The sequence below is a fragment of the Triturus cristatus genome, chromosome 1_2, assembly GCF_964204655.1.
Source record: "Triturus cristatus chromosome 1_2, aTriCri1.1, whole genome shotgun sequence".
Classification (NCBI taxonomy): domain Eukaryota; kingdom Metazoa; phylum Chordata; class Amphibia; order Caudata; family Salamandridae; genus Triturus; species Triturus cristatus.
This window is the reverse complement of record NC_140580.1, coordinates 198,941,367-198,964,336: the sequence shown is the minus strand read 5'-3', so window position 1 is coordinate 198,964,336 and position 22,970 is coordinate 198,941,367.

Sequence of the window (22,970 nt, the reverse complement as noted above, 5' to 3'; positions counted from 1 at the left end):
TTGAGGAATGACACCATTATAGGTAATAATTTACCAACAAAACCTATGATCACATACAGGAAGGGACGCAGTTTCAGGGACACTCTTGTACATAGTGATCTTAATTTCAACCCTGAGGTGAGAGGTATTGATCTACCGGGCTTTTTTCCATGTGGCCATTGTAAAGCCTGCAGGAACAGCAAAATGGTCAAAGAATACATGAACACCAGTACGAATACAATGATCAGTATTTCACAATTTTTGACATGTACGAGTAATTTTGTGATCTATGTTTTGGAGTGTCCGTGTAAACTCCGGTATGTTGGCAGCACCGTTCATATGGCAAAAAAACGTGTGCTGGAACATATGCGGGCTATTACAAATAAGGATAAACAATATCCCATTGCCCGTCATTTCTCAAGTTACCATTTCTCTGATTGTTCTAAACTCACCTATTATGCCATTGAACAAATCACACCCAAAGTGAGAGGAGGTAACAGGGTGTTAAGATTGAGACAGCGTGAATCAAAACACATCATAAGCATGTGCACCCTGTTCCCTAACGGCCATAATCTCTTGATGAAGAAATGGCAATACATCTGCATAATGAATGAATATGTTATATTAATGACTGCTATGAGATGTATATTCTTACATATTCTCTTTCTTCTCTTTTATGTGGTATCTTTTTAACAGGAGGAGAAGAGAAAGGGTGTTTTGGCTGACCCAGTTTTGAGATCTCCCATCCCTTTTCTCCTCATCAGATCATCCGACGTCCCTTGGTGTAAGATAAAACAATATGGTTTCATAGTTTAAACACTAGTAGGTGAAATAAGGGTAACACATGACACCTTGCATTAATTTACCAGTAATCGAGAATAACATAAATCGTATTTACCCACTAATCAGGGTACTATGTAAAGATTAGAAGTCCATTAAGCACAGGAGATAAGAATTTAAGCTTCCTGTTCATAAAATGTGTACAACCTCGATTTTACCCACTAACAAGGGGAATTAACACTCAGGCAACTGGAGGCTCATAGTATTCTAAGGAAGCGAACATGATTCTTAAACTCGCATTTGACGAACAATGTTAATGTTGTAACCTGGCAACCAGACATTTTTTCCTCTGACGCAGTGAGAGAAAAAACTTTATTTATTTTACAAATGAACAATGGTCTGCACGTAATTCACGAAACGATGATATTATTATGACTTACATGACTGCTTTATAAATGTATTAATTGCTGTTCACAATCATCGTAAAGAAAAAAAAAAAAAAAAAAAAAAAAAATGCAAAACAACGACACACGACGATTATTTTCGTTAATTGGTCAAAATGGTACTGTTAATATTGAGTATCCTTTATTTAACATTTCTGTTCAATGTTATTTTCGCGAGTGCGCTATCTAGAACGAGGGATAGAAATAATATATAAATACCATAATGTAATATACAGGCTAAGATGGCGCTCGTGTTGCTTCCTTACTTTCAATGCAATGCAACATCAAAAGTGATAGCCTCTTTCTTTTTCCATGATATTTGAAAAGTATGTAATGGTGTCATTTGTATGTACAACGTTGTGTGAACAAGCCACGAAAGTGGCGAAACGCGTCACGGCGGGTCTATGATGTAATAAACCCCCTTTACTTTTGGATCTGAGTCCGCTATTTCTTTGCATATGCCGCCCGAGAGCTCGAGTGGAACTTCGTTTTTTGAACATATATATATATATATATATATATATATATATATATATATATATATATATATATATATATATATATATATATATATATTCACTGAAAAAAACATAGGTTTCACACACGTTATAGTTAGGAATTAGCATTCAAAAAACCTTGCAAATTCACTGAAAAAACCATAGGTTTCACACACGTTATAGTTAGCTGGACATTTCACTCGAAAAAAACCATTGAAATTCCCCCGTTATAGTTAGTTCAGCTAACTATAACTCGCGCGCCCGCAATCCACTGCTGATGACGTCACATATTACATCACTCATGACATGGTCAGTGGCATCACTGATGACATCTCAAATGACATCACTGATGACATCACTGATGACATCATCCAGTGACTGTGTGTTTCTGTAAAATTTAAATATGTTTTATATATTTATGGTGAAAGGCCTGTGGAAGAATGAGTGGCTGTACAAGTGTGTGAATGGATGATTTTCTACGTGTGTAATTGACTGGAAAAGTGATTCATTAAATGTATCTTACTGCAGACTAGTGACTAAACTGTGTGAATGTCTTCATGTTTCTGTCTGTTGGTGTATAAGTGGCTGCATGGTTTTGTGAATAGCTATATGAGTGTCTATATGGATTATCGGTTGGTTGTCTGAGTATCTGTATGGGTGCTTGAGTGTTTGTGTGGGTAGGCTGTGTGTGACTCTGTGCATAGATGTGTGAGTGGGTGATTCCATGGGTGCATGGTTTTAACAGTGCATCTGTGATGGACTGTATGGTTGAGTGAGTATATGTATGGGTGTGTTAGGGATTGAATGTATATCTCAGTGGTACATTTGTGACTAACTACATATGTGAAAGGCAGTATATATGCATGTAAGAGTATATAAGTGGGTATATGTGAGAGTGTGTGATTGTGAGAGTGGCTGTATGGATGAGTGTGTGCTTGTATCAATGATTGTATAAGAGCGTAAGAATGTGGTACTATTTTTATGAGTAAGTGAACTTGTGTGTGTATAACCGCATAGGTGTGTAAATGGGAGTGTGATTAATTATTTGCATGACTGACTAGGTGTGACAGTAGCTCTATGGATAATTGGTGGTATGTGAGTGTCTATGTAGGTGCATAAATGCATATGATAGTCTTGTACGGAGTGACTGTAAGTATGAGTGACTGTACATATGAATGAGTGGAGGTGTATGTAAACCTAAGAGTTAATAAGTGGGTATGTAGTTATTGGTATTGGAGTATCTATGGTTTTGAGAATGGACGTCTGAAATTTTGAGTTTGTGTATCATCGGTTAAATTAGGGTGTGAGAAGATGCAGTAATTTACCACATTGATGATGTCATCAGTGATGTCATTTGAGATGTCATCAGTGATGTCATCAGTGATGTCACTGACCATGTCATGAGTGATGTAATATGTGACGTCATCAGCAGTGGATTGCGGGCGCGCGAGTTATAGTTAGCTGAACTAACTATAATTGGGGAATTTCAATGTTTTTTTCGAGTGAAATGTCCAGCTAACTATAACGTGTGTGAAACCTATGGTTTTTTCAGTGAATTTGCAAGGTTTTTTAAATGCTAATTCCTAACTATAACGTGTGTGAAACCTATGGTTTTTTCAGTGAATTTGCAAGGTTTTATAAATGCTAATTCCTAACTATAACGTGTGTGAAACCTATGGTTTTTTCAGTGAATTTGCAAGGTTTTTTAAATGCTAATTTATGTATGTTTTATTATATTTTTTAATTATTTATTTTACAATAAGCTACCTATGTATATAATTATAGATTTACTGTATCCTGCAATATGGAATGGCTCAGCTTTTTTTTTATTTTGGATATAGTTGCACAGCATAGTTAATATCTTCTAAAAACCTCTAAACATTATTTTATTTTTTTTAAGGGTTTTTGACCGCGCGCGCACCGTACGCCTACGGTGCGCGCACGGTGCTTGCATGCGTACGTGCTCCGTGTGCGCATGCGTACGTGCTCCACGTGCACACGCGTACTTCGTGCGTGATGCGTACGCGCATGCTCCGTACGCGCATGCGCGTGTGCCCCTTTCACGCATGCGCGCGTGCTCCGTACGCGCATGCGTGCTTGTACCGTGCGTGCTCCGTGCACGCACCGCACGCGCTCGGTCCGCGCACGGCAAGTCATGTGATCAAGAAACAACCCTTTTCATTGGTTTATAGTAGTTTCAGTTTCAGAAACTTCCAACACCACACCCTCTCCCCTCATTATTACTTCTGATTCCCTGGGAGAAGGAGCTGAGCAGCTTTTCTAGTACTTCAGTACTTCAGAATGGCAGAGCAGCAGTCATCTTCTGGGAGTGAGCAGGAGACCCTTGTGAGAGAGAGGCAGAGGAAACAGAAAGACTCTTTTATATGGCAATTTTTTACATTTCCACTGGGGCAGAAGAAAGTGAATGCTCCCAAAGTCACCTGCACTTTTTGTGATCGTGTCTTATCAAGAGGAGATCCTATGTCTATGTATGTCTATGTATTGGTTTTTGTAAGGCGCGCATATCACCCAAAGGTCTCATAGGTCTAAAAAGAAATACTCTTTTAGTATCTTCACTATGATCAGGCATGTTAGAGATGTACATCCTGTGGCTTATGCTCGAGCTGCTAGAGAAAACCCTCCAGCAGCTCAGCAGAGCACATATGCAGCAGCTCAGCCGAGCACATCATCGGCAGCTCAGCAGAGCACTTCATCTGCGGCGGCAGATTCACCTTCTTCGGTTCCTCTGGATATACACCCTCTGTTTGAGAGGGTGCATATACGGTGCAATTCGTGTAATGCTCTTATCTCTTATGCGGACACCAGCATTCCGCTAATAGAGAGGAAGATACAGCAGCACACGTGCGACACACTATAATTTTTGCCATGTCTTTTTTTTCCTCTCTCCCACAATTAACACAACGGCTCTTTTTAGAGCCACCTAACATCTAAACACTTAAATTTGTTTTTTAATTCTATTTTTTTAATGTTTTTTCCCGCCGTGCGCGCACCACGCGATTTTTTAAAAAGAAATAAAATGTTTTTTTCACCCTTCATGGTCCTTCAGGGACCCCTTGACAAAAGCTAGGGGGTCAGGAGCTCTGTACCCTGCCCCCTTTTCACGTTCTCCACCTTTCTTTTAAATGGAAACACACATTTCTTTTTTTTTGCATATTTCAACCCTTTCCAAATGATTTGTACCCCCAACATGACTTCTACCTGCTAGCATAGCATTAGATCATGGAACACTGGTGTGAGCAGAGACGTCAGAAGTTCAGAAGATAATGTTTCTAATCCAAAGAGCAAGATTTCTTAACTTTTCAAACCTAACAGCAAATCCAAAGTAATGTTCTGTGGGAACACATTTTTCTGGACCAATACAAAACATGCTTTTAAAAATTTAAACATACAGCCTAGTTTTTATTGTAAAATGGTCTGAAACAGCCAATGAGTTCTTTTTTTTTTTTTTTAAAGTATATAAGCCTCCATTTTACAACTACCTTTCTTTTCATTTTGTCATTCTACTGAAAGACACCTTCAGAGTGCATCCAGGTCTCCTCCTCACTCCCTGAAATACACTGCTGTTCTACCATTTTCAATTAAAATTGATTGCTGCTCAGCTCCTTGTCCCAGGCAATAACAAGAAATAGTGAGGGGATTGGCTATGGTGTATGAAGATTCTGGAAGAGAAACTACTATGAACCAATGCTTCTGAGTGCATCCAGATGTCCTCCTCACTCCCTGAAGTAGAGTGCTCTTCTGCCATTTACAACTAAAATTGATACCTGTTCTGCTCCTTGTCCCACGAAATAAGAAGAAATAGTGAGGGGATTGGCAAGGCATTTATAGAGTAGACGGTGTACATTTCACAGATGAAGGGAACAGAGTCTTCCTCTTGATCTTTAGACTCTGCATCGATACTTACTTATAGGTACCAAAAAACACTCAATTAACACAATGGCTCTTTTTAGAGCCAACCAACATCCAAACACTTAAACTTTATTTTTAATTCTATTTTTTATACGATTTCTTTGTCGCATCTCTATGCTTCCCCTGCGCAGGCGTACAAACTGCAGCCATGCGCCGGCGCAGGCTCCCTTGCACCATGGTTCAAGGATGCCTGCGTGGTGGGGAGATTGTACTTGTGCAGGAACGGACACCTTCCTCTTTCAATGCGTGCTGTAGAATGGAGGACGCACTAATAGAGGAAAAAACGAGGAGAAATAAAAACATTTCTCCTCGTTGTGCCTCGCAACACCACCTCTAGGGTGGCGTAGCATTCACACGCATCTCCAGCGTTACGATTTCTCGTAAACCTGGAGATGTGTCTAGTTCTTTGTGTGTTGCGTGGGAACACCCACAACAACACCCATGGAACGCCCCTTCAACGCACAGTGCTGCGTGTGAAGAGGCTGTATTTATGTGGAGAGGAAAAGTCTCTCCTAAATATGGAGGAGCTCCCTGTGCCACCAGTACGTTATGAAAAGTGACGTAGTGGTGGCGCAGGGGCCTTGTTAATCTTTCCCAGAGATGTTAAGCAAATTAAGGGTAAGACAGACAAAGGGAGAGAGACAGAAACAGAGACAGAGAGCAAGGAACTGAGAAGGAGTAAGGCAGTTAGAATGACTGAGACACATGGAGACAGGGAGAGAAACATGGTTGAAAAAATAGTGATGGAGGCAGTAAACCTAGGGGAGTAGTAGAGAAGGAGTGAGGGAGTTACGAAAGAACAGTAAAGGAAGAAGAGAGAGAGAAGGGGAATGAGAAAAGCAGAGTGAGGAGAAGTGAAGAAAAGGGAGCATGAAAGTGAAGTGGTGAGAAATACAGATATTTCAAACTTACCTGACCAACAAAATACCTTAATTATAAATAAATGGGTTTTTTTAATTGCTAGAAAAAAGGATTACATTTACAAAATGTTCTTTCTCGATCTGAAAAAAAAAGAAAACAAGTATTAATATTTAACAATACATTTTAGAATACAGTACACATATTTTCATATTTAACAAAGTAATTTTTTGCCCTTTTTTTGCTGTTTTCAGAATATATTGAATTTCACTGCAAATTGTGAAATCAATTGCATTCATCACTTAACAGCGGGCAAAAAAATTAACAATCTGAAAGATTGTTTAAAAAAAGCCCTGAATCTCTCCTCAGAAAAACATACCTTGATAGAAATGTAACATATATATTAAAAATATCATCTAAGAACAATAACTATTTGCAATAAATAACGTCTGTAAATCTTGTTGCTTAAGCACATACACCAAAATAATATCTGTCAAAGAAGTCCACAATAGAAACAGTTACCTTTCCATGAGGCCAAATGGTAATTTTTAAATTCTTTTTTGGTGAAATATCCAATGGTAATCCTATAAAATCGAAATAATGTTTTCTTCAGATGCTGCAATTTGTATCTAAAATGTTGGTTTTAGAAAAATTAAGGAGGAATGTGGTAATTCTGCAGGCAAACGTTGCTTGAAAATCAATTGTGAATCATTACACAGTGTCCAGCCTTTTTCACATTTTAGATAAACTGTGTAATGACCAGAAGTTATAGAAGGTCCATCATGGAAAATTATTGCAACTGCAACAAAAGTTTTTCCTGATATTGATAATTGATTTCCTGTAAACTTCTTTATTAAAGTGTACATTTTTGTTCCATCAGCTCTACAACGTTGCATCATTAAAATTACATACTATCCATATTTCTGATTTACATTGAGAACATTCCATGTTGTGATTTGCATCTTTAACTAATTTACTAAAAGTCACTGATTTACTCTCTGGTAATGTTAAATATATGAACCTTTCAGAATCAATATTAGTGCTGCATGTGTTCAAACAATTTTCACAAGAATGTTCCCATTTATAAGAGAGACCAAACATATTTTCTATTTCTACCCCTTCATCTTCCAGTACCATAAGCATAAACATTAAGAATTCCTGTGCATCTTGCTGGACATTTTCTGTAAACTGTGTACATCCAGAACATACATCTAAAAGATTTCTAACATCAGAAGCACTTTCTATTTTAGTTTTATCATTACTCAGCTTCTCATAAAGGAAACTCAGCAGAGAACAAAATCTTTTTTCATGATTTAGTATTATCTGCTCTTGCAAACCCACAACTTTACCCATAGCTCCATTCACTAAACCTTTTTCTACATCCAAATTACGTCTTAAAATTACTCGACAGTTCATATATACATAAAGATTATTATCTAAACCAGCTGTTTTTGATATGTTTTTCTCTAGAGAATCCAATTTAGTTGTCAATTTGCTTGTCAATATAATAGTTATTCCTTCATGCTGTATTTTATCCACAGCTTCCAGTTTTATAATCTCTTCATTTTCCAATTTCAAAAGTTCTTGATTGAATATCGAGCATTCATGTAGTGTTGGCATTAAGCAGATTACAGTATTTTTTCCAGCAATTTTCTTGTATATTTTCTCTGGAACTATTTGTTCTGTTGGAAACAAATTACATAGCAATCGACTCTGTAAAGCTTTTCTGCCATGTTCTGTGAGTAGTCCAATTCTGATATCTTTGAGAATACTTGCATAATCATCATCATTTGCTTGCCGCAATGAGTAATGGTAATGAGTTCTTTGTACTGAAAGTATGTCCAAATATTCACATTACCTATACTTCCTAACGACTTTTTCGTGTCTTCATGTGTAAGAGTATGAAATACTGGTTGTCCTTTAACTGGAGTGAGCTGCAGTAGATCCCCAAAAACTATAACATGTTTTCCTCCAAACAGCACGTCATAGTTTGTCTTTAGAATTTGCTGCATTCTTAAATGCACAAAGGCAAGCATTAAGTTTGATACTATGCTTACCTCATCAATAATGAGAACTTTAATTTTTTTTAATACTCTTGAAACTTCAAAACATATTTCTCCTGTTAGCTTGTGGTATTGTATTTTGTTCTCATGCTCTACTTGTAACATTAGCAAACGATGGAGGGTAATTCCTTTTATGTTATATGCTGCTAACCCAGTTGGAGCAGTAACAACACAAGACAAAGTTGAATCAGTTTTTTTGTAGGTAGCTTCTAATTACTTTAATTAAGAAACTTTTTCCAGTTCCAGCTTGTCCACTCACATACATTCTGATTGGTTCAAATGATGTGCATGAGCACTCTTTATTTTCATGTAGTAATCCATGATCAATTTGTTTTGTGACTTCCTCATAAATTTGTTGTTGTTCATCATTCAGTTGTTGTTCCAAATTTGGTAAGTCTATTAAATCTTCCTGAGCTCGATTCATAGCTGTTTCTACTTCAGTCATGGCTATTGCAGCTTCATTTTCTACGATTGGGTGTCCTAGGGGATCTTGACTGAGCGTACCAGAACTTTGACTGGCTTGAGAACTGTCTCTAGCTACTTCAGCTGCAATTGTAGCTTCTTGTTCAATTTCTTCATTTAACATTTGTACATAAGTTGTGAAAGTACTGCATTCTAAGGAATCTTCATAGCTTTGATAATGTCCAAGTAATTCATCCTCTGAACGCCATTGTTTAAACAACTGTAAAAGTGCTAAGTGGTAAAATTCCTTCTTGTCAGTAGTGTCGCAACGCAGCTTTCTCTGATTAATCAAACTTCCTTTTGTTTGTTTTACCAAACATCCTTCCTCACCAATGACTTTATATTTTCCATTGTTGATGTCTTCTGTCATATTCCGTTTAAAAATGTAGTTCTGCAGCACTTCATAGAGACACATATTCTCAAGATGATGACTTCTCTTTGGGTAATATGTGTCCAACATGTTTGTTCTTAAAATGTCTGTACTTTCTGGTTCGCGAATAGATTTCAATACCCGATTTCGCATTCCTGCAAGGCCTAAACTTACCCAAATTATTCTTCTGGATTTGGAATACAGACTTGCAGATGATAACCTATCTGAGCATTCGTAAGAGCCAATTTCTCGATGCGATAACATCTTTAAACTGAAACTGTATAGCTTTTTACTGACAGTCTTCTCGTGAGAAATCTCTTCCCACATTTCTTTCAATTCCATTTTCTCAGATTTAGTGATGTAAGATGTGACATACCGAGCAACAGCAATAGAATTGTCAGCTACATACTGAATATCCATGTTAGCATTCCACATGGATAAAATGACTGGGTTGTAGTCATTTATATATTTTGACTCTTCTTTTCTTCTTAGGTTGTAGGTATTTTTAGGCGATTTTCTTGTAATAGTATGTCGCACAGCTGACATAAAACTGTTTACTCTTCCTTTTGAAAGAACAGGTCGTGGAAATCCAAATCGACATTTTGTGTAGAATTTATCTTTACTCTTGTACTTTCGTCGACAGTATTTTCCACACCGATGACTCTGGAAACGTAAAACTTGCTCTTTTAAGTTTTTTTCTTCTGTGCTTTTAGGTATAGCACATGTTGCATATCCTTCAATGAAAGATAAAACTGCATCATCAGAATCTGTTCCAAATTTTGGTGCATCCTTGATCCACAACAGCATATGAATATGAGGAGCACCTCTTGCTTGGTACTCTTTTCTCCAAAAGAAATCCACAACTTCTCCAAGAGGTGGATTTTTTATTGCAGATTAAGGACATCATAGCCTCAAATCTATGATTGAAATATCTGCAAACATTAACCGGATCCAATGAGCACAATTCTCCTGCTGTCTTGTATTGGATGTTTTCAATATTTGAATTTGCCTCTCGAAGAAAATCCAGTAAATCATCCCAAGCGTACTCAGCACAGCTTAGGGTAAGGAACCAGGTAGGAGTTCCTAAATTCCGTAACATACATTTCAATTCTCCATGGCGTCGGTACCAATATTCATTAGTCCCACGCTGACAAGCCATCAGATTAATCAATTGAGATTCCAAATGATCATCTCGCTGTTGCACTTTGTTCAGAAAATCCTTTGTAGACACATTATGTAGATGTACTCCAGTTTTTAAAATGTGATTTACTGCATAAGATAGTGCAGACAAGTCACTTTCAAATAAAAGATGGAACAAATAAGGAATAATTTGACGAAATCTTGGAACTTCTGCATATAATCTTGTAGTCCGATACTCAGAAGCAGGAATCTGTACTGAACGTTCATCATATCGTCCACCTTTTCCTGTAGGAAACAGCTGGGGAAAACAACGAGCTTCCAAGCTCTCCTCCCATACACTCACGGGAGTTCCTTTTGCTTTTTTCATCTGAAACAGATCAATAGTGTTTCCCATAACTTCTTTAGAATGAAGAGGATGTATGCTGAAATGTTCATAAATTTCTTCTTCTTTTGACTTATCCACTTTTTCAATTTGCCCAGTTGGTATTCCTGTGTCTGCTAGTAAAACTTCTTCATCTTCATCCATATAAATTGATTCATACCATTTATTATTTCTTTTCAAATATAAATTTGCTCTTTGTACTTTTCGTACATCTACCAGCTCCTGCCAAATGTTCTTATTCTTTGTAGGTACACCATTAACCAGAATAACTAATGGTTCAGTTTCCAAACTATCTGCATCAATTGTTTCAATATTTTTTTTCAAATCTAATGGCAAATAGACAACTCTTCCTTTTAAACCTCTTTGTAAATCTGAAGGAAGTAATTTACCTGTTTTGGGCTCCATACGAACTATAGTCTGAAACGGATGGACACATTGAATGAGTATAGACTCATACGTATTTAAATCACTAAGTTCTGCAGGAATATGAACCAATTCTAAATTATTATGCACAGCTCTAGCTGGCATTTTATTTTCTTCTAACTGGTTATAACAGTATTTACAAATACGCTGATCTTCACCCAAATCAAAACAATTTTCCAGAAACAAATATGTAGCAAAATCCTTCCACTTAGAATTATTTTCTTTTTCACTTTTGTTATAGAGATCAACATTCCTTGTTTGAGTTTTATAATGGCTTCTCCGGCAACAAATACAAGTAATATTTGGTCTTTCATTAGAGATGATAGTACATTTTGTCATTTGAGCTTCAAATGTTTAACAGTGGGTTCTACATTCTCTTCCACATTTTATTCAATAACTGTGTCATTTCCTGCACTTTCTTGCTCTGGACCAAAGTAACAAGACTCAATATCCTCACAAACCTTCTTCACATCTGATACAGATCCATGGAACAGAGCATTATTCAACTCATGTAACTTTAGTGCTGGACTTTTAGCAAAATACAATCTTCTCACAAACTTTCTCATTTCAGTATGATGAACTGCCAGCATCCTAAAATGGTGAAAAACACTTTGACAAACTTTCCTAGAAAGACAAGCCAGAGAATGTCCTTGCAAACCAGTATTCTCTCTCACTCTGCATGGATCTAGTCTTTGAAGCACCTTAATCTTCTGTTTAACACTTTTTTTACTATATTCTCATAGAAAGTCACGAAATTTATCAATAGATTCCTGTCGTACAGTACAAATACTACTACAATTCCAAGTGTACACTGGGGCTTTAGGACGTCTCCCCATAACCTCATCAGCTAACACTTCTTCCTCATTTCTTGGAACCATTTTCTCCTTTTCCATTACACAACCATCTTTAACTTCATATGCTCGACCACTGGTGTCAACTGCATGCAGCAAACTATTACTTTGAAGATAACTCTCTTCATTAAAAAATGGTTCAGTACTTGAACTATGCTTCCAATCTCCTAAGAACACTTTACAAAAGTTTTTTTTTTTCACTTCTCTTTTTCTTTTGCTTTTTGACTTCATTACATTCACTAATTTATCTAATGTACGGATCCTGTTCAAAATTAAAATGAATAGTTTTCTTTTTAATTCCAAAGCCTTTGCAACAATTGATTCAATATGTTTCTTTTTCTTATAAAATTTGGCTTTCTTCCCATATTTTTTCACATCCTTTAGCAAATTGAACATCACTCTTCTCTGAAACATTTTTCTACGAATGTTTTTAAAATCTATTTTTCTTTTTAAGTCGTTCTTTCTTACTTCTGATTTTACATTAGGATTTAGTATATTCTGTCAATTGTCTTGTTGTTTTCTACTTGAAACACTATTTCCAGTGGATATATTTTCTACATTTTTTCTTTGCTTGAGGAAATTTTTTAATAAAATCCTTAGTCTGCTTACCAGAAGGCTTTTTCTTTTTTTCCAACATGAGGTTCTTCAACTAATTTTTGTTGTCCAGTTGTCTTCAAATATAGATGTTGTTGCTGTTCTTTTCTCTTTCTTGATTTTATAGGCATCTTTAATTTATTTCAGTGTTGTTCAGCAATACCTGAAAGAAACTAAAAAAAAAATACCTTTATGTAATTTAAATATATTAGTATATTTTTCTGAGCTTTTCAAAACCTATCATATGAGCTGTCCCTTTCCTACGACTGCAAGTCTTACACAATAAAAGCTACACAAATTAAATCTCTGACAACAATTCCTGTGTGCACACAGACTCATGGTGTGATTCTAGGCAGAAAACGATATTTGATTGGCAAGTTCAAAGCACATTTACTACTGTCGTTTTGCAAGTGATAATTACTGTAACAGCCTGACACATTTTCCTTATAGTTTAGAGAGGCAGAAAAGAGCACATGTCCTAACAGCTACTTGAGAGCATGAGCATGTGGAACCTGGGTGAATGATTAGACTAGAGCAAAGGAAATGAGCCTTGGTGATGTTGAATGTGGTAGCGTTACACACTACTATCTAAAATACCACACAGTGCTGAATAGTAAGCATGGGAGTGCAGGAGAAGCAGCTGCCTGTGTGCTAAGAGTGTGTTTCTGGAGACTGTGTATTGTGAGGTGCAAGAGAGATCTGCATGGACGCTTGCACAACTGCATGAAGACTGCAGAGATGTATGTAAGAGTACATGTATGGTAAGGGTTAATTAGAGTTTGGAACATGTAGGAACTACCTCACCCATGGCAGGAGGGGAAGGAAAATCTACCCTGTTGTTTTCAAATGTGTTTGCATTTGCCTTTCATCTGTGAGATAGTGATGTGTGTTGTATGCTAACCATCACAGTTCAAGAAAACAAGCTGCCCCTTTCCTACGAGTGCTAGTCTAACAGAAGCAGAGAAACACGAATTAAATCTCTGACAACAATTCCTGTGTGCACACAGACTCATGGTGTGATTCTAGGCAGAAAACGATATTTGATTGGCAATTTCAAAGCACATTTACTACTGTGGTAGAGCAAGTGATAATTACTGTAACAGCCTGACACATTTTCCTTATAGACTAGAGAAGCAGAAAAGAACACATGTCCTACCAGCTACTTGAGACTATGAGCATGTGTAACCTTGGTGAGTGATTAGACTACAGCAACGGAAATGAGCCTTAGTGATATTGATTGTGTTAGCATTACTCACTGCTATCTGAAATACCACACAGTGCTGAATACTTAGCATGGGAGTGCAGGAGAAGCAGCTGCCTGTGTGCTAAGAGCGTGCTTCTGGAGACTGTGTATTGTCAGGTGCAAGAGAGATCTGCATGGACGCTTGCAAAACTGCATGAAGACTGCACTGATGTATGTAAGAGTACATGTGGGGTAAGGGTTAATTGGATTTTTGAACATGTAGGATCTACCTCACCCATTGCAGAAGTGTAAGGAAAATCTACCCTGTTGTTTTCAAATGTGTTACCATTTGCCTCTCATTTGTGAGATATTGATTTGTGCTGAATGCTAGCCATCACAGTTCAAGAAAACAAGCTGCCCCTTTCCTACGAATGCAAGTCTTACAGAACCAGACCAACACAAATTAAATCTCTGACAACAATTCCTCTGTGCACACAGACTCATGGTGTGATTCTAGGCAGAAAACGATATTTGATTGGCAATTTCAAAGCACATTTACTACTGTGGTTTTGCAAGTGATAATTACTGTAACTGCCTGACACATTTTCCTTATAGTTTAGAGAGGCAGAAAAGAGCACATGTCCTAACAGCTACTTGAGAGCATGAGCATGTGGAACCTGGGTGAGTGATTAGACTATAGCAAAGGAAATGAGCCTTGGTGATGTTGAATGTGGTAGCGTTACACACTACTATCTAAAATACCACACAGTGCTGAATACTTAGCATGGGAGTGCAGGAGAAGCAGCTGCCTGTGTGCTAAGAGCAAACTTCTGGAGACTGTGTATTGTTAGGTGCAAGAGAGATCTGCATGGACACTTGCACAACTGCATGAAGACTGCACAGATGTATGTAAGAGTACATGTGTGGTAAGTTTTAAATGGAGATTGTAACATGTAGGAACTACCTCACCCATTGCAGGAGTGGAAGGAAAATCTACCATGTTGATTTCAAATGTGTTAGCATTTGCCTCTCATTTGTGAGATATTGATTTGTGCTGAATGCTAGCCATCACACTTCAAGAAAACAAGCTGCCCCTTTCCTACGAATGCAAGTCTTACAGAACCAGACCACCACTAATTAAATCTCTGACAACAATTCCTTTGTGCACACAGACTCATGGTGTGATTCTAGGCAGAAAACAGTATTCCTGGGTGATACCAGTACACCTTTACTTATGGTGAAGACATACTCCATAATATCTTACAAGTTCAAGGCAGTTAAATATCTTCCAAAACATAAAATGTAAAACACAACTTTAAAACAAGAATCACATTTATATTTTTTATATCAAAATGCACCACATACATCCCCTCTCAAATTCATAACTCACCTTTAAAAGTAGTTAGTTGAAAAAGAAATGTGGCACTCACACAGCAGATTATCAGAGCCAGAATCTCTGAACTGTACACCTCTCAGCAGAACCAGTAAATGGCAATCTTTCCCTCTCTTTTTTCACACATATACATGTTAACTTCAAATCACAGTGCTTCCCACATTTTTTCAAATGGAAACACACATTTCTTTTGGTTGCAAATTTCAACCCTTTCCAAATGATCCCTACCCCCAACATGACTTCTGCCTGCTACCATAGCAACAGGTCATGGAACACTGGTGTGAGTAGAGAGGTCAGAAGTTCAGCACACAATGTTTCTAATCCACAGAGCAAGAGTGCTTGACTTTTCAATCCTAACAGCAAATCCAAAGTAATGTTCTGTGTGAACACATTTTTCTGAACCAATACAAAACATGCTTTAAAAAATTTAAACATACAGCCTAGTTTCTAGTGTTGAATGGTCTGAAACAGCCAATGAGTTCTTTTTATTTAAAAAAAGTATGTAAGCCTCCATTTTACAACTATCTTTCTTTTCATATTGCCATTCTACTGAAAGACACCTTCTGAGTGCATCCAGATCTCCTTGAAAGATGTTCACAGTGTGGATTGTAGGTCATAGCTATGTCTTCTGGAGTGAAAAGTTCGTAGAAAAAAGAGGTATTGTGAAAGACCTTGCTTTTGCCAAATGTAGACATTAAATGGATTGGTCAGAGAGGGTTAAAGTGGCACCAATTAATGCCTTTGGTGAAATCCTTTCTACATCTCCCACAGCCTGACCTTATAATTGTGCACTGTGGTGGAAATGACCTAGGCACTTTAACTGGGGTAGGTCTCGAAATGCTTGTTATGGACACCTTTGTGCAATTGATGTCACTTTTTCCACAAACTACCTTTGTATATTCTAATATATGCCAAAGGCAAAAGTGGAACTGGTTCAACCAATATTGTCCGCAGATTGACAAAGCAAGAAAGCACGTCAATAAGTCTGTTTCTGCTTTCCTCAGAGATTATGGTATGGGTTCTATATACCACAACAACTTGCGTTACAACATGCAAGGCATTTATAGAGGAGACGGTGTTCATTTCACAGATGAAGGCAACAGAGTCTTCCTCTTGAATTTTAGACTCTGCATCGGTACTTACTTGTAGGTACCAAAAAACACTCAATGAACACAACAGCTCTTTTTAGAGCCAACCAACATCTAAACACTTAAACTTGTTTTTTAATTCTATTTTTTTAAGTTTTTTTTGCCGCCATGCGCGCACCGTACGCGCACTGTGCGCACACACCGCGATACTTTAAAATTTTTTTTTTTTTTTGTGACCTTCGGGGTCTTTCATGGTCCCCCTGAGAAGGCCTAGGGGGTCAGGGACTCTCTACCCTGCCCCCTTTTCACGTTCTCCACTTGTGTTTTTAGCTCTCTTCTCCCTCTAAAACTCAAAATGGAGGCTGGGGGGTGCGCGCACCGTACGCGCACCCCGCGATTTTTTAAAAAAATAAAAAATGTTTTTTTCACCCCTCGGGGTCCTTCAGGGACCCCCTGACAAAGGCTAGGGGGTCAGAAACTCTCAACCCTACCCCCTTTTCACGTTCTCCACCTTTCTTTTTCCCTGTCACACACACAACACACAAAATGGCGGTCGACACTTCCTGATTTCGACCGATTCGAATGTTGACTGTCATAAATCCACCAATCATAATTACGCTCGCGCACGGCACCGCACGCGTACCGTGCGCGTACGGTGTGCGCACGGTGCGTGGCTATAGATATGTATGTGCTTTTAAATGCAATTTTCTCAGGAACTACCGAACAGATTAACACCATATATGCAAAAGGCACATCCCTGACCTGAGGACTACCTCTTTGCCAAATTTCAAGTAATTCTGTTCAGCCGTTCGGGCTGTACCTTCGACTAAAGGTCCTATGGGAAAATGCATGGGGAAAACGCATTTTGGGACCCCCCTTTTTCTCGGCCCCTGCTTGACGAATCACGCCGAGACTTTCAGGGTAGGAGCTGAGCGGAGCGCCCCATTAGTTTTGAAAATTTCGCGAGGATTCGTCAACCGGCGCCAAAGTTATTCAAAATAGAAATTTGAGATTTCCTATGGAAACACGGTCCTAACTATAACTATGTACTGGCGACCGCCAGTAGATAATATATATATATATATATATATATATATGTTTGTTTAAGACTTCCTCAAAAACATGCACCTTTCTTAATGTCACTGCGGGTATCGTGACATCTTTGAGAATATAAAAAATGGAAAGAAGAAAAACAAAAAGTCACTCAAAAAAAAGTCAAACAATGTTATTGTATGATTAATTAAAATCTTTACAATTATCCCAAAACATAATAAAATAAAATATCTTTACAATCGCAATTAAAAAACCAGACAACATTAATATTATCCCATTGGTTGTATAGCTAAGGTGTGTGTGCTTAACCAGCGCACAAAAAATTATAAATGCAATAATTAAAATTTAAATCCAGCTTCTGTGATCCTGCTTACTAAATAAACTCCTGATCTGTTTTACATTCAGTCCATATGTTACGCAATTGGCACCATAGGGCCCAAGCCTGGTCGGTCATACTTCTCTATTTTCCTCCAGATCAGCTTGCCAGTAAAAGTTTTCTTACCGCTGCCAGGTATTTTACTCCCCGGCAGGCCAGGATTATGGAGGAACCATCCAACCAGCACATTACAGCTTGCCTGCATGTGCGGATATTCAGGTAGTTAAAAATGGGTTTTAAGTACCGTCTCCTCAGGACCATAACTGCTGGGCATACGCATAATAGATGGATTAGGGATTCCTTATTATAGCCACACAGTCGACACTGCGCTGTTTGTTTGGTGTTTTTCCAGGACAGCTGTAGGTCTTTTGAATCGTGCGGACCCATTCGGTAGTCTGTGTAGCTCTTTTTTAAATGCCGGCTAAAGTGTGATATTAAATATGCTTGCGGTCTTAATGATTTATAAGAGGTGATGACAGTCCACCCATGCCAACGTTTGGAAATTGTATTTTTATCTTCCAGAAAAGATTACCTTTTTGCTGCATCATTGACCGCTTTACTGATACTTGATTTGTCTGCCCTAATTTCCCATGCTGTTTGTATTTCCAGGTCGGCCAAACAAGTTCGCAAATAACTTCCCCATGAACACGATGTTTCTTGGTCCACCTGGTGCTTGATTTCTTCACAGCATAAGCTATCCATTGTGTCTGGGTCTGCGGAGCGAAGTTTTTGGCATAGCTTTACAAAGCTGCTCATGCCCCGAAATTTCTGGTTTTGGAGGCTGAATTCATGCCGAACTTGCGACGGGGAGGGAGACTTTGGCAGATTGAAAATGGCCTTATAAATCTTCGTCTGGAGATCATTTAATAAATCAGCCTCCTTGCCGCACCAAGTGACTAAACCGTATGACAAGGTGGGCAAGATTTGCGCATCCATCACTTTTAAAAGGTGGTTCTGATTCGGGCAATCCAATTTTATTTTTAGTAGTTTATATGCAAAAGTTAACGATTGCGCTTTGGCTTTTATGGCCAATTTATGCTCCTTGTGTGTTATGCCCTGCCCTATTGTTATACCAAGGTATTTATAGGACCCTTGCTCTTCCACCGTTGCCCCTTTCACCGACCATTTGAACTTAATTTTTTGGGGATCCACTAGGCGGACGACTTTTGTTTTTTCTTTATTTAGTTCCAATTTTTCCTGGTCCAAATAGGATACTAGGTTATTTATCGCTCTTTGTAGGCCTATGGGAGTTTGGCTTACCACTACAATGTCATCTGCGTACTGTAAAATGGTAATCGGCTTGTTGGCCACATTCGGCGGATGACAATCAGCTGCTTCCATATTTTTGCTGATATCTGAGAGGAACAAATTGAATAGGCTAGGTGCTAACACACATCCTTGTTTTAAACCTTGCTGCGTGTCAATGCTCGAAGTTAAACATTGACACTGAAAAAAATACAAGCTTATAAAAATACACCTTATAGAGCCATTTTAGATAGAAAATACAATTTAAAAACCTTAAAAATTGAATTTAAAAAAACATAGGTTACATGGACGTTATAGCTGGGAAATAGAATTTGAAAAACCTTAGAAATTCACTGAAAAAACAAAGGTTACAGGGACATTATAGTGAGAAATTAGTATTATAAAAAAACCTTAGAAAATCACTGAAAGAACAAAGGTTATAGTGGTGTTATAGTTAGGACATACAATTGAAAAAAATCTTAGAAATTCTGTAAAAAAACAAAAGTTACAGGGGGTTATAGTTAGGTTGACATTTCACTCATACTAAACCAGAGTAATTCTGCAGTTATACTTAGCTGAGCTTACTATAACTTGCACCCCTGCAATGCTCTGCTTATGACCTCACATATTACATCACTCATGACATGGTCAGTGACATCACTGATGACATCTCAAATGACATCACTGATGACATCATCCACAAAATCTGTGACACACCCCCTCATACCCAATAAAACCTGCCATACACCCACTCCAACTTCCACACTAACATACTCCTGCCCCCTCGAAACTGCCCCAGGGACCACAACCTCCCCGGGGACCACCAGTTCTCCGAGGATACGTATATGAAGGGTGGCACGACCCCCCTCATGGAGCCCTCTATGGCCCTGTGGACTGCCACCTCCCAGGGCCGGCTCCAGCAATGTCCCGGGGTGCCCACCCCTGGGACATTGCAGTTTGCAATGGCAGGGCGGGAGCATTGCCCCCATCCTGTCATTGCAAACCTCTGCTTAGCTTTGTGGAAGCTAGAGCAGGAAACCTGCTCTTGCTTCCACAAAGCAAAACAGTATTGCTTTTGGACAAGAGGAGCTGCATGTCAGCAGCTCCCCTTGTCCAAAAGCACTGCCGGCGGGGAGCTGGCTGGGACTGTGGGAGCATTGGGGCTCCCCCTGTGGTCCCCAACATGAGGCCAGGGCCCGGGGATGAGGTCCCCATGGGCAGAAGTGCCTCAGGGAAGAGGGGCCAAAAGGCTCCCCTCCTTTAATTAAAAAAAAAAACTAGGCCAGGCCCGGGGAATGGGATCCCTGGGGCCTATAGGGGCCCACGGAATGGGGGCCACGTGGCCCCCCTCCCATGACAATAAAAGAAAAACGAGGCCAGGCCCTGGGGGATATGGTCCCCAGGGCCAGAAGTGGCCCAGGGAAGAGGGCCATGCGGCCACCTCCCGTAACATTAATAAAAACATTTAAAAAGAGGCAAAGCCCCAAGGGAAGTAAATGGTCCTGGTGAGGTATGTGGCATGGCTGTATTTGACTCTGTTGCTGGCCGTAAAAATTGGGTCCAGTGTGTATCTTGCTCTGTGTGTGCGGTTGGTGACAAGCTGGGTCAGGCAGATGTTTCTCATGCATTCCAGGATGTTGACAGAGATAGTGTCCGTGGGCTGGTCCAGGTGAAAGTTGAGGCCTCCAATGAAGATGTAGTGCTTGGACTTGATGGCCAGTGGGGCAATAAAGTCAGTGATGGTGTCACAGAAACTGGTGCGTGGTCCTGTGTGTCTGTAGAAAAGGGTGCTCTGATGGTCGTTCTGTCATGGGTGTGGATTTGGAAATGTAGGTGTTCCATGGTGCGGGTGATGTCATCCTTGGAGGTGGCACAGCATTGCGTTGGCAATGTCTGGGGTGGAGGAGGGGTTGAACCAGGTGTCTGTGATGACAATCACATCAGAGGCGAGGGTGGTAATGGTATCCCAGACTTCGGTGGCTTGATTCCAGAGAGATCTACATTGAGCAGGAGGCATCAGAGAGGTTCTGGGGAGGTTGCAGTCGGGGAAGTGGGAGTGGCACAGGTATCTGTGAAGGCAGGCGGTCCGGAGTTGCAGGTGAAAAGACAGTGGAGGCAGGTGAGCGGCCCTGCCATTAAGCGAGGAGGAACAAGGCAGCAGTTGTTGAGGCGTCAGGGGCTCAGGTTTTGGCAGCGGAGTACCTGTGGGGGGTCAGACAGGCAGGCTTCCTGGCAATGGATCCAGTCCAGGCACAGATGTGCACAGACAGGCTTGCTTTTGGTGCCCCTTTGGCACGTCACCTGCCCTTTTAACCTACATCAATATCATTCTACAGTTCTTTGAATCCACAAAAATACACACTTGCTCCTGTGGTATTTAATAGTAATGCATTACATTGTCATACAACGTTATTGTCAAGCCAGAGTGATTGGCATTGGCAATTCTTGATTTTACTGTTAAGGTCCATGATATCACCCCAAGCATTGCCTGCAGCATACACAAATGAGTGCAATCTCCCATACCTTGCTTGATACCCTTACAGTGTGTCTTTACATGTTCAATACTGGTTTGATTTGCAAATGTGGCCACTATTATAGCTATGTTGTTCGCCAATGGGGACCATTTTTATGGTGGTGGCAAGCCAATTTTTTGTCCTTGTGTGACCTTGATGATGTGATATGTTCCTGGCCATACAGTAGTCTGTGGCCATTTTGGGCCCGTATTTGTATGCTGTGCAGTTTGCTATTAGGAAATTGCAATTTAACAATTTCCTAATAGCAATTGTGACTCTTTAGGAGTCGCTATTTGGAAATCGCAAATTACATACATTCCGTTTTGAGATTCCCAAATAGCGATTTCTATGGATCTGCTATTTGGGAATCGCAAAATGGAAATTTCGTACATATGGCCCTAAGTCACCATTGCTACCCCACTATTTGTCAGATAGTTTCACTGTTTTCTCAATCACCGTCAATGGATTTATCAAACGATGCAATGTTAGAAGTCATCCTCACCGTCAGCCACTGCAGGTCACTGCGGAGTAGCGGCAGCCATCTGCAGATGGCCATATATGTAGTCCAACATTTTTTCCACTGAAATGCATTGAGGGAATCATCGGTGGATGCAGGGGAACATTACACCTTTTTTCAGTGGCTGCTGGCAATGGAGCATGTTGGTGTGCTAGAGCTGCTGCACTACATTCACTCCATGCCATAATAACTCAGTTAAGTCATGTTAATTGCAGTAGAGCCCTGTCATGCTTTATGACTACAATGAACAAGAATTATCAGTTATTAAGAGCATTCATAGAAAGTCATGCACTGGAAGAGCTGCAGCTAGAAACATTTCAAAAGTAGTACGAAGTGCCCTGCAAATGTACTTTAAGGCCGGTCACCTGGCCAAAAGGGACCACTCGACTGTTAAATTGCTTAACAAATGTATATGTAAAAGCCGGAGATACGATAATGAGAAATTTTAACCTACCCAAGCATACTCCACAGCACAATAGTTCTGAGGAAAAAGGACAGAGGTATTTACAGAGATCTGTGCACTTCACAAATGTGTTCCCGAGGTGCATAATTTAGCAATGAAAGGAAGCCCTCCGACGGACTTCTCATTAGCGGGGCGCCGGGCGGGCTTGCCAGGTTCTGCCTTTGAGGCAGTCCTCTGTTTTTCGTACCTGATTAATCGCAGCGAGTACAACAGAGTCTCTCTCTAGCAAAGGTCGTTTTACTTCAGTTTAGCCTGAAACCTTAACCCTTTGGAATCAATGGGATTGTACTGGAGTGCATCTGGTACCCTCCTCGGGAATGAGAGGATGTGGTCCGTCGGCTGCGCTGCCGCCTCTGGTGCAGGAAGC